The sequence below is a fragment of the Siphateles boraxobius genome, unplaced genomic scaffold (assembly GCF_051911475.1).
Source record: "Siphateles boraxobius isolate OS27281-9 unplaced genomic scaffold, OSU_SipBor_1 48, whole genome shotgun sequence".
Taxonomy (NCBI): Eukaryota; Metazoa; Chordata; class Actinopteri; order Cypriniformes; family Leuciscidae; genus Siphateles; species Siphateles boraxobius.
The window spans coordinates 6,095,245-6,108,189 of NW_027509119.1; positions in this window are offsets into that span (position 1 = coordinate 6,095,245).

Genomic DNA, 12,945 nt, shown 5'->3' on the forward strand with positions numbered 1-12,945 from the left:
ACATGCAACTAACCCTCAACCAAATCCTAATCATACCCTAATCCTATAGTAAGTACATGTAGTTGCTTAATGTTACTCAGTACTTAATTATATAATTACACTGTAACAATGACACCTTAAAATAATGTGTAACCACAAATTTTAGGTTAAAAACCCTGAAAATAACAATACAGGTAACTATAACGGAGCACTAACAACAGTAACAGGTGCAACAATGGAACTAGCCAGCAATATACTACATTTTCAAAAAATGTCGACAATTGTAGTTATCAGAGAACAAATCCTAAACTGAGACAAATCCAGGGGCTCTGCAACTCCTCCCAGAGTCCCATGGAATCACAGGCGAGGGGATGATAAGAACTGCAATGCAGGGGCTAATATCATCAGGGAGCAATTGAGCTGATTCACACTGAGCCCTGCCAATATGGAAATGCACAGGGAACACTCGCTTTCGTCTCACCCATTCTCACTCTGTTAATATTACAGAGGAGCAGCACTGGTATGCAAATGCTCGGATTTAATTTCAGTGATTATAGTTCATTGTGAGGTCCAGTTTGATGGGCACTTGCATAGCTGCCCTGCAAATTAAGATTCACTCAAACAAAGCACGCAAGAGCGTTCTGTTAAGCACTAGCTGGGGAGGTTAATTCTGCAGTGCTCCAATCACCTTCCGATTAGCATGATCATATTACACCTATGATAAGAGCAGACAAATGCTTCCTGATACATTCCTCATTTTACTCTCCAATTACCCTCAGAGACCTTAATTCTGTTTGATACGTGTGATGGAGATGAAGCCTGATTTTGACTTTCTGAATCCAAGGCTCATCGTTGTTGGGTAGCTATAAGGATAATCTGGAAATATTGCAGTATGTGTGCAGTTTCGTAGAGGCTAGGCATAGCAAGCTAGTTTTGAAAGCACGAGTACCCACCCTCCCTTCAGAGCGTCTCCAAATACTAGCCTCGTCCAAAACACATGAACGCACACAGCCAGAGCAGAGTCTGCGAAGCATCACGTTAAATTACTTCAAATTAATGTCAAATAATGTCAAAGCATATAACATTACAGTAAAAATGAATGTAAAGATCTTTGAGAGCTCTGACTTGTACCACCCGAGTACTGCAGATTAATTCCAGAGTTGACAGTGTTGCCATAGAAAAACTAATAAATCTGAGTCTGAGGATGTGAACAGCAACGAGTGGAAAATCACAGGTTGCCATCTCGTAATTACGATTATTACAACATGGCATGAACGCAGCCTAAGCATGTTGTTTTGGTTCAGGAGGAACAGTCAAAGATGGCTGCTGTTTGATTGCAACGCTCTATGACTGTGGCTACATCCGAAACATGAAATATGCTGGCTTCGGACTCGGAGGATACATTCCAAGTTAGGAAGGCATCGAGGCTCAATATAAAGGGTGCATACCGGCCGCAAAGGGTGCACTCGCAAGCACCCTTCTCAAACTTAAAATGGCAAATTGAACACTTTATGGTCTTTTTTCTTTTTTTGACTTAAAGGGCATGCACATGTGGCAGCCATTGTAAGTCCACAAGACCAAAAGTGCACATGAAGTGAGCCATTTAGGACAAGGCCTTAGTTAGGATACCTTCATCTGATCGATTTTTGAAGGCAGCATTTATGTTTCACTGCCTATGATATCTCTCAATCTTGTGCAGTGTGCACATTCCATTCCTTGAGAGTTGAGCTAAAAAATAAAGATGGCTATGGTCGTCTGTGGAAGGCGTAGGACCATAAAATGTTCATCCAATCATTGCATTCGGTCCGATGTCCGACCTGCCTGACTTCTTCTTCTTTAGTGCTGCCTAACGGCGTATGCGACTTCACGATGATATTGGCGTGTAGAGTTTGTGCTGTTGTTAATTGTAGCCATGTTTTGATGTTACTGAGACATGTCGTTTTTGGCCGTCCTGGTCGTTTTTTACCTTCGATTTTTCCTTGCAGGATTTGCTTTAATAGCTGGTATTTGTGGTCGTTTCGGGCAATGTGGCCTAAGTAGTAACACTTCCTGCTAATGATGGTCTTCAGCAGTTGACTGTCAGATCCCACGTCTTGGAGAACTTGTGTATTGTTGGTTTTGGCTGTCCATGGGATTTTCACCATTCTTCGATACAGCCACATTTCGAAAGCTTGTTGAACTCCTGATCCAAAACAACAAGTTTATGCTGTGTTCACGTCATAACTACAGTAATTTGGAAGAGTTGAAAAACCTGTGACGTTATACTGTACTTGGAGCGGTTTGTGACTCAAATTTATGCGTTTCAATGGCAAATCTATCAATTGCGAAATAAACTGCAGCAGTCAGGTGATACAGGGCAGTTTTTTTAAGTTGTTAATGTTCATTATTATTGTAATCTTATGTGTTTTGAGACATGAGGTAGTTTAACACCGTCTCTTGTGACGGTTTTGTTTGCTTCCTGCTGTACGTGTTCATGTGTTTTGGAGGGGGCGTGGCTTAGGAAATGCTCTGAAGGGAAGGTGGGTTCTCATACTTTCAAAGCTAGCTCGCTTTTGCTACCTTTAAACAAATGCTTAGTTTTCACAAGCTCGCTCTGTTTTGTTGTAGATCTATTAACTGCTATGCTGGGGCGAACTGTGCCAGAAACTTTGACTTGGCAAGCTGTTTCAAACATCAGAAACTAACGGTTGCTTTAAGTATTTTGGGGCCTTTAAAATTTGTTGTTATTCGTCAGGCTTAACATTTTTGTTAAAAAAACTTTTATTAAAAAAAGTTCTAAAAATTGGTTCTGAAGAGTGTTTCCTATAGCTAGCAAGGACGTACACCCTCAGTGCACAAGACAAACTCCTGATTGAGGAAATGATACCGAAAAGCCCTTCGCTGACAGTTTGAGGTGAGGACTTCTGAATTACTGAGGGAAAGTAAGATTAATGTGCCACTCAAGTTTAAATGTCTTATCTCTCTAGAGCACATTTGGCGAGACTGTCCACTCAGACCTAAACTTGTAATATGTTTTTTAATTAGTACCTGATGATGATAATGAAGCTTGACAAGAATATCTCTAAAATAACAATGATTAATGAGATGGAATAAGGTCTGTAGAAAACAAATATAGGAGCTGGTTTCCTTTACAAAGTTCAGTAATGGTCGGTGCTGAATGGCCTGTGCTGGCAACACACCGAACTGTGATCCTGACTCAAGTTCGATTCTAGCTCGCAACAAATCACTCCCCATCAAAATGTCAAGACATCTAAAAATGTAAGAGAATTAATTGTAATAAACTTGTTTTATTTAGGTGAAAAGTATTAGTTAATAAGACTGAATCAGTCTGATTAGATTAGGCTTAAAAATAGGGTTCCAAAAATAGGTTCCAAAAAGTTTTTTTATTTTTTATTTTGCAGTGATGTCATAGAAGAACCATTTTGGGTCCCCCCAAAGAACCTTCCAGTAAACAGTTCAAACCATTTTTATCTTAGTGTGAAAAACATTTTAATAATTTAAAGAATTTTTTTTTGCAATGGAAAGGTTCCATGGATCTTTACAGAACTGTGAATAACATTTAAGAGTGTACACCAACAAAAGTAATTCAAATTGTAACATTTTAAATGCTATTAAATCAATAAAAATGGCAAAAGCCCAAAATTACAAGATAACTATCAGCAATGTCTTATTGACACACATAGAACTACACCCTGCAACTATAGAGATGAATCACTTTCACATCACTTTTCACACTTACATATTCAGATTAAGGGATCTTCTCATCTTAATCTGCCATTGACTTTTTTAATAACTCTGTATTCATTCTAAATGAGTCTGTCTTTAAACCACACAGCTGTCTTCAGCAGCTCATTCTCTGACCGTGTTGAACAAATAATCACAGAAATATACATTTTTCTCTTATGCTCATTGTTACGAGACTATGCTTTAACAACTAAGGAAACCTCTGTGCCTGTGATTTAGCTCTGTCATGACATTCATAACCCAACTTTGACAGGGTGAAAAATGTCAGCTTCACCATTTTGCTGATTGGCAGTAGGGTCTACATTTTTTTTAATTATTAAATGCAATTTCTGTCTTTGTGGATGGAAATAAATTGGGGTTTGTCAAACTAAATGATGGCCAATCATTCTTACGGGCAGGGAGGGATATCAGATATCAAAGGATAGCTAATGCGTATTGCATATGCATGCTTTACATTTAAAGCCCCGAGCGCACCATTATTTAGTATTTTGAAGTACTGCAGAACAGGAGGGCTATAATTTATATGGTTCACTTACATAATCAACAATGAAATGCAAATGAAGACACACTGATATATTAAAGAAAGAAAAAAAATAACACTGCAAAAAAAATTGTCATAAATAATGACTGGTTATATTAAGGGATATGTTGGTTACAAACAGGCATATAATAATTTCTCATGAATTACTAAGGAAAAGAACAATTGAAAGTACATACCTTGTAGCAGTCACCAAAAGTAAACTCAGTAAACTCAAAAGTAAAAAACAGCTTTTCCTATAAGTAAACTTATTTGTAATAAGAAGTTTGAGCAGCTTTGCTGAAGAGTTCTAGCGTGAAATTATATTTTGGGATATCTATATCAAGCTAATGACAAAATCTGAGTAGCCATGGGAACATGTGCATATTCCTGCTTTGACGAAAGGCATCTCTAAATGGCAATTTATAGACAAAGCTCATTCATGCAGATTAAAGACATTTACCCGGTTTTACAGACAATGCTGAAGCCTAGTCCTATAAATGCATGTTTGAGCAGTTTTAAATTAAAGCAACTTGCACTGACATAATGACAATATGTCACTGCCATTGTTTTGTCTCTAGATGCACATCAGTAATTAATTTTAGCAGTAATTAGTAATTATCTTTATTCCTAAGGCATGATTATAAAAGCTACTTAAATGTCCTAATTGAACTAAGGTACTGGTTTAATCATCTGTCTGTGAAACCGAGCCATAATGGGTCAATCGTTCCAAAAAATCTTTCAAAATCATAGAAATACAAATTATATTTATGCAAATAAAAAAGATTCTTGTTTTGTATGACCGTTAAGAATTTCTACATTTTTACATTTCAGTTTTTACAAAATTAGCTTACAATTTCTGAAACTATGGTACACAAAACCACAAAACAAGCACACAAGATGCAAAACGTCACACATCTCTTGCAAAAGCAAACACTTCATTCAAAACTTTTTTAACTCTTCTAAAAATCGTGTTTCCATTTCAAGGGAACTCGAGCTGCGTTTGAGACGCGGTGGTAACGCTCTGCGTGATTACGTCGTGAAGCACGTGTAAAATCAGTCCAATGGAAGCCCGCTACGACATAGGTGACGTCATAGACCAGGAAACTATAAAGCACCCCTGAATTCAGACCGCGACAGATTCTGTACCTTCAGCAAGCGCTCTCTGTATATCTGTCCTTGTCTATTTATTGTTGTCTGTCAAGCCCCTTATATATATATATATATATATATATATATATATATATATCACTATGGCGACCAAGCAAAGTTATAAAAGTTGTGTTGTTCCCTGCCCTCGTTATATCACAGGTGGGGACATCGTATGTGTATTGCTTGTTTGGGAGTGGAGCATGCCCAGTCAGTCGTAGAGGAGGCTGACTGTGAGCATTGCATGATTTTGTCTATGAAAACTCTCCGATCACGCCGGGCGTTCTTTGAGGAGGACGGTTCGGTTCGCGCTCCCCGAGGTGCGGGTCCCGCTGCTGCCGAGGCACAGCGTCGGCTTTCATCTTGGGGTTCACAGATGGAACTAGTAGCGGGGTTTGAGACAGGCCCCGCCCTTTCTCAGCCCTTACCTGCTGGATCCGGTGACTTTGCCCAGGAAGGAGCCCGCTCTGCGGCTTCTCCTTCCCAGGCTGAGGCTCCAATATTATGGCTATCCAGTTCTGAGGATCTGGATGTCGTTGATATGGGGGATATTGAGTGTTCGCCAGCTCATACCCCTGCTGATGAGGAGCTTTTGGAGGTTTTATCTCGTGCTGTTACTAAATTAAATATTGAGGGGCCAGCCGATGATGTTGATGTTGAATCTAGAAAGAGCCTTTTAGATAAACGTTATCTACCATCTAGATCACGACCTCCTCGTCGGGAACTCCCGTGTTTTGCCGATCTCCACACAGAGGTGTCGAGATCTTGGATTAAACCGGCGTCTTTCAGAGTGCATAATCTGCAGACTAGTAATTATAGTAAAATTCAAGGGATTGATCACTATGGTTATTTGACTATGCCTCGTGCTGAAGACACGCTAGAGAGCTATCTCTCCCCCGAGTCATCTTCTTCTCTGAAAGCCCCGACATTACCCACCAGACCTTTAAAAAATACATCTTTGTTGGCGGGTAAAGCGTATTCGGCAGCAGGCAGGCCGCGGCATGCCTACATACTATGTCGATTCTCCAAGCATACCAGGCTGACCTGCTGAGGGACATGGACGATTGTGAGGAAGTTAGTGCTGATGCAATTCGAGAATTGCGTCGCACGACAGATTTATCTCTCCGGGCCACCAAGGAGACGGCCAAATCTGTGGGACGTTCTATGGCAGCCCTGGTGGCCACGGAACGTCATTTATGGTTAAATCTATCAGAGATTAAGGATAAAGATAGGTCTGTTCTTCTGGACACACCACTTTCACCTACAAGTCTGTTCGGCGACCCTATAAATTGTGTTGTCGATAGGTTTCAAGAAAACAAAAAACAAGCGGCTGCGTTTCAGAGGTTTCTTCCTCGCCGGTCCAGTGTCCCCGAGGCTGCTCGCAACATAAAGCCTGAGAAGTCTCTTCCGTCTACGAGCTCCACACATAGAAGTCAGCAAAAACAGAGCGTCGCCGCTCAGGCTCCTCCTCAATCTGGGGTTCCTGAGTGGCGGTCACAGTCCAAGCCTGTTAGAGGTAGACAGGATCTGAGGACTGTCATCACTAAGAGAGCTTGGTCTAAGAAGAAGTCCTGACGCCAAGGCTATCAGGCTTCTGAGGGTGGTCCCCTTCAGGGAGGAACACTTCCGTGGAACCGTCCCTCCTTGGCACCCTCCGGGGGGCGATTCTCCGAGGAGAGTCGCAGCGTTGCCATTTTTCGGTTGTTCCCTGCCGGTTCGCCGCTTCAGGGCGCCGAGGTGTCAGCGTCCCCATGCAATCCTCTGAGAAGGGTTGTAGAACGGTCAGTTCGGTTGATCCCTGCCGGTTCGCCGCTTCAGGGCACCGAGATGATTGTTCAATCAAATCCAGAGGCCAGTCTCGAGGGACTGGTTCCCTTATCGGAATTTCTGGCAGCGTGGAAACTTCTGCCAAATATTTCTACATGGGTCCAGCACATAATAGAAAAGGGTTACAGAATTCAGTTCGGTTCTCCTGCGCACAGATTTCAGGGGGTCCTCTTTACGGTAGTGGACTCACAGCAGGCTCTGGTTATGGAGCAGGAAGTACTGACACTTCTTCGAAAAGGAGCTATAGAAAGGGTTTCTCCTCCCAGCAGAGAGTCAGGGTTATACAGCCGTTACTTCATTGTTCAAAAGAAGGATGGAGGGTTGCGTCTTATTCTAGATCTGCGCCATCTAAACAGCAGAGTTCAGAAACTCAAGTTCAGAATGCTTACACTCAAACAGATTGCATCACAGATTCAGTCCGAGGACTGGTTTGTCACAATAGACTTGAAGGACGCGTACTTCCATGTATCTATCCATCCTCATCAGTTCCTGAGGTTCGCTTTCGGGGGCGAAGCTTACCAGTATCTGGTTCTTCCATTTGGCCTAGGTTTATCACCCCGCACCTTTACAAAATGCGTGGATGCAGCTCTGGCTCCTTTGAGACTCCAGGGCATTCGCGTATTAAATTACATCGACGATTGGTTGATTTTAGCTCAGTCAGAGCAGTTGGCAGTTCGGCATCGAGATGTCGTTCTGTCCCACATAAAGAGTTTGGGGTTGCGGCTCAACACCAAGAAGAGTGTGCTCTTCCAGGCTCAGAGGACCACTTTTCTAGGTGTAATTTGGGATTCGACCACAATGCAGGCACGTCTGTCTCCTGCACGTATTTCTGCGATTCTCATAGCCGCAAGGAATGTGAAACTAGGCCAGTCACTCACTGTAAAACAGTTTCAGAGACTGTTGGGTCTCATGGCAGCTGCGTCCAACGTAATTACTTTTGGCCTTCTGTACATGAGACCCCTGCAGTGGTGCCTCAGGACCAAGGGAGGGACCAAGGCTCACGACCTTCCATGTGGAAGAAACCTTGGTTCCTCGCCCAGGGCCCAGTGCTGGGGGCTTCTTGTCGACGCGTCACGCTTTCGACAGATGCTTCCCTCACGGGATGGGAAGCAGTCATGAGTGGGCGCTCGGTGCAAGGTCTTTGGCAGGACCATCAAGGTTTCTGGCACATAAATCGTTTGAAGATGATGGCGGTATTTCGTCATGTGGGACTTAGCATGCATATTCAGCATACTGTATATTTGAAAAATAAACAGAAATGCAAGAGTGCAAATGTATTTGTTTCTTAAAACATTGAGATTTGATTTCCAAGTGATCAAATTAGGTATATTTACACTTTAAAGAGAAGTACAAGAGGGTAAAAAAATATTTGATTTATTTCTGAAAAAACACTGAGTTTTGATTTCTAAGTGATCAGTTTATGCACATGTGTTTTCACACATGATCATTGGGTGTACGTAGTGCTGTAGTACTCGAGTCCGGACTCGAGACCTTTTTCTATTGTCTCTGACTTGACTTGGACTCGTTAGTATTTTAAACTCGGACTTGTCTCGTTCATTGGTCTCGCCGAGTCCAGCAATGTATGTTTTTTCTCCTTTAAAACAAAACCAGTGATGGAGCGTGGTTGTTCAGATAATGGGTAACATTATTGGTTTAATTCACAATCCATCAAGAATATCCATGGACATTGGCTTGGTATGTGTCTGGCTCCGCCCTATTCCTGGCTCCGTGTGTGTGCGCTGCGCGGATCATTTTCATTTAGTTAACGGCAGGCATGTTCCAACCCGAATGTAAAAGTTAAGGCCAATTTATACTTCTGCGTCGGGTGCGCGCAGTAGGTACGGCGTAGCATACGCACAGACGTGTACCATACACCGTACCCTGACGTGCACCTCCTCAAAACTGTAACTACACGTTGCAAAGATGTGGACCACAAGATCTGCGATTGGTCGGCTTGGAAGCATCGCGTTTCCTCCTACACATTTCCGGCGTGTTCTTCTGCACTTTTTAAATTCAGAAGTTCAGTGAAAATTCAGTGAAGAAACATGGAAATGGAGCGATAAGGTCCAACTCCAACATGATCCGCTCTCTTTCAGTCGCCATTGCTTGTAGTAGCCTAAACTCAAAACAGCCACGAGGAATCTAAACAGAGTGGAACATTAAAAGCCTCCCCCGCCAGCTAGCGTTTCGGCGCTGTAACTGCAGAGCAACACAGACATAAAGCAGAAGTATAAATGTTCAAGACGGCGTCGCCTACATGCGTAGCCTACGATGCACACTACGGTGTACACTCGACGCAGAAGCAAAATTGGCCTCATCAGATGAGACATCAATTAAAATTCCTCAATGGTTGTGTAAAACAACACCCTTTTTCCCTCCTCAAAAACAGCTCTGTTCACAGCGATCCATTTTGGTGCATGTCTCTTTAAATGATAATGAGCAACTGCTCACCTGAGGCTGAGGGCGGAGATATGCTAATACGGGACAGTCTGTCAGGGGTTGTGGGCGGAGCATGAGCAATATGACATCTTATTGCTCAGAAAATCAAAAACAGCTTGATTATTGAGAGTGTTTAGGCTTTTTGAGGATAAAAAAAAGGAGTGAATGGATTGTTTTCATTGTATGGTGGTTGTGTCCGCAAACTGCAAAGACACATTTATATGCAAACACCATATAAAAGTGAATTTTGCATCCGATGACCCCTTTAATTTGCATTTGAGTCTTTTTATGAGATTAGAAAGTAGGGCTGAAAGATGAATAGTATTTTCAGTGTCATTGCGATATGAACTAGCGATGGGCACCGAAACGTGAACGGGCCGTGGGGCTGCAGACCGGGCTCTCTCTGTCGCACACGTGAACACGCACACACACACACACACACATCGGTCGAGGTGTAGTGAAGAAGTGAGTTGAAACCAGGTAACTTTAGTTACATTTAGTTATATTCAAATTAGTGCTGTCAACGTTAATGCATGCGATTAATTTTTGTCCGGTTTAACGCAGCATCTGTATTTTCTGCCATACTTTGGCTAGCGTTACATTATATGATCACGCTCTTATTCATTCAAATGCTTTTAAACCATTCAAGCGCGGCAAGACAAAAGAGAACGCGCTGTCAGTGAATCCTGTTTATGTATGACAAACACACACACGATGTACAGAAAGATGCGCACCATTTTCATGCGCACAGACAGTGCGCCATATTTCCAAATTCAAGGTTAAGTGGGTTACACATAGCCGGACTATATCGGGTCTACAGTTAACCAAGACAGTGAAATAACGGCTATTGCTTGCTGGGAATCCAGTTCTCTTTTGCGCTTGAACGAACAATATCACTCACATTAATCCCAAAATGTCAGTTTTGTCGAGTATCCTCATAAGAACAGTGTTAAATGAGTTATATAAAGTCTAAAACGAACATAAAGGGTTGTGAGAGAATAGGCTTGTTTGAGATGCGCTTTGCCTCGCCTGAAATGAATGCAAGAGTAGGTGGCTGCAGTGAGGGGAGGAGTGAAAAAGCACAGCCAAGCCGGACAGTTTTCTCTTCTCGCAGTGGATCTGACACCTGTGAGATCAAAGATGGATATCGCGGGATTCGCGGGATTCACGCTCATGCACAGTGTTGCTAATAAACTGTTCTGAACCTGTAGTGAATTTAAAAACAACCAGGCAGCTAATATGCACACTTTAATATGTACACATGCTTTTTGATCATTACAAATAACAATGCAAAATGATTATCTTAAAAAAGATAGTTAAGTATGTGGTCTTGAAAGGGATTCTTTTTTTTTTTTGTCTCTGTCTTGACTGTCTCAGTTGGACTCGGTCTTGACTTGGACTCGGCCTCGACTAGTCCTGGTCTTGGACTCGAACCTCTTTGGACTCGGTCTTGACTCGGTCTCGACTAGTCCTGGTCTTGGACTCGAACCTCTTTGGACTCGGTCTTGACTCGGTCTCGACTAGTCCTGGTCTTGGACTCGAACCTCTTTGGACTCGGTCTTGACTCGGTCTCGACTAGTCCTGGTCTTGAACTCGACAGAGGTGGACTTGACTACAGCCCTAGGTGTAGGTAATTGGGAAATTATCGTGGCATTTAACCCTCAGGGGACGGATTGGGAGGTACCGCCCAAAATGACATACTTTTACAAATGTGTAATTATCTTAAAAACTATTAATGATAGAGAGGTGCTGTCTTTTTTGCCGTATTCCTCAGATTCCGCTGAAAATAGTGATAACAAACTTACCCGGCTTGTATACACACTTCCTTGTTGCGCAATACCACTTCGTCAAAGTCCAATGAAATCGATGTTGTTTGGCAAATTCACGAGCAACAACCAATGGAAAAATTGCCGATGGAGGAATATTTTCTTACCCAATCAGAGGAAGGTTACCATGACGTATTCTAGCAAATCGGAGGACTCTGTAGCCTTGCAAGGGGTGGTACTATATACTATTACGCAAACAGCGTTGAGTGGCAGAGATGACAGAAAGAAAACGGACGCGTCGAGTATAAACAAGGCTTTACGGAGCGAGAGCGCACAGAGATATGAGAGAGAAACAGAACAATTATAATATATATATATACACACATACAATTATAGCATTATTTTTAGCACTTTTATGATGGTAAGCAGTAAACTATTTACGGTGGAACAAGCTCTGGAACAATTACTGGAGAGTGACGAGGAGAAAGCATTGCTTAGAAAATTCTGAACATTCCTAAGAAAAACGCCTGGGACTATTTGTAAATAAAGTTAAATTTTTCATTGTTCTTTACACATTTTATTTAACAATTACACATGTCTGTCAAGCAAAGGCTTTGACAAATATATTTTTTGTTCAAAAACTGTTCACTATTGTTGTGTGATTTGTGATTTACAGAAAAATAAATGCCAAAAATCTAATTTCCGTTTTTGAAATTCTCTAGTTTATGGTACATTTTCACTCATACTTCCTTTATAAACATATTACATGTGTGCTTATGTTAGCTTAGGGTCTTCTGAATCCATAGATACCAAACACATAGTGTTCCAGCTCCATTACATATAGTTTATAAGCCCAAATGTAAAAATAGAGAAAACGGACCAAAAAGAGCTTAGTCCCCAGAGGGTTAAATAACAGTATTTTCTAAATGAAACACAAGAGCTGTTAGTTTTAAGTGATGTGCCTAGAGAAATGTGTTTAGCATTTTGCAAAAAGTCTGTTGTACAATAGCAAAATGAGTGTAAAGCATATAATGTGCTTGTAGTTTTTGCATTAGGTACATGAGTGAATGATTTGGCTAACTGGGCCTCAAGTAACACTTTTAGTGTCTAAGCAATTTAAAAAAAAAAAAAGTAAATTCACACTTCTTTCTACCCTAAATTCTCATTACATTTTCCGTTGACAATTTCGTAATTTTCTCAATGCAAAATCCCTTTTTGTCTTTGGTTTTTAGTGAAATGTGATATGGAGACGTTTCATGAAGTTGGCCATTATATAATAGTTAAAAAACTTAGAGCACAGAGCTGTCAACACTGCAGTAATTGCAATGTTTCCACTGAGTATATTTTTACATGCTCAGGGCTGGAGTCTCAGGTGCATTCGACTGCTCTACAAAACACCTCCCCTCCTCCAGCAGCACCTGTAACACACCTGCCGCATGGAAAACAAAGAGAGCCTCTGTTCTGCCCCCACGGCGTCGGATTCCACTGGGAATCATGTCCATTCTCAGCTCAGATTATACCTTG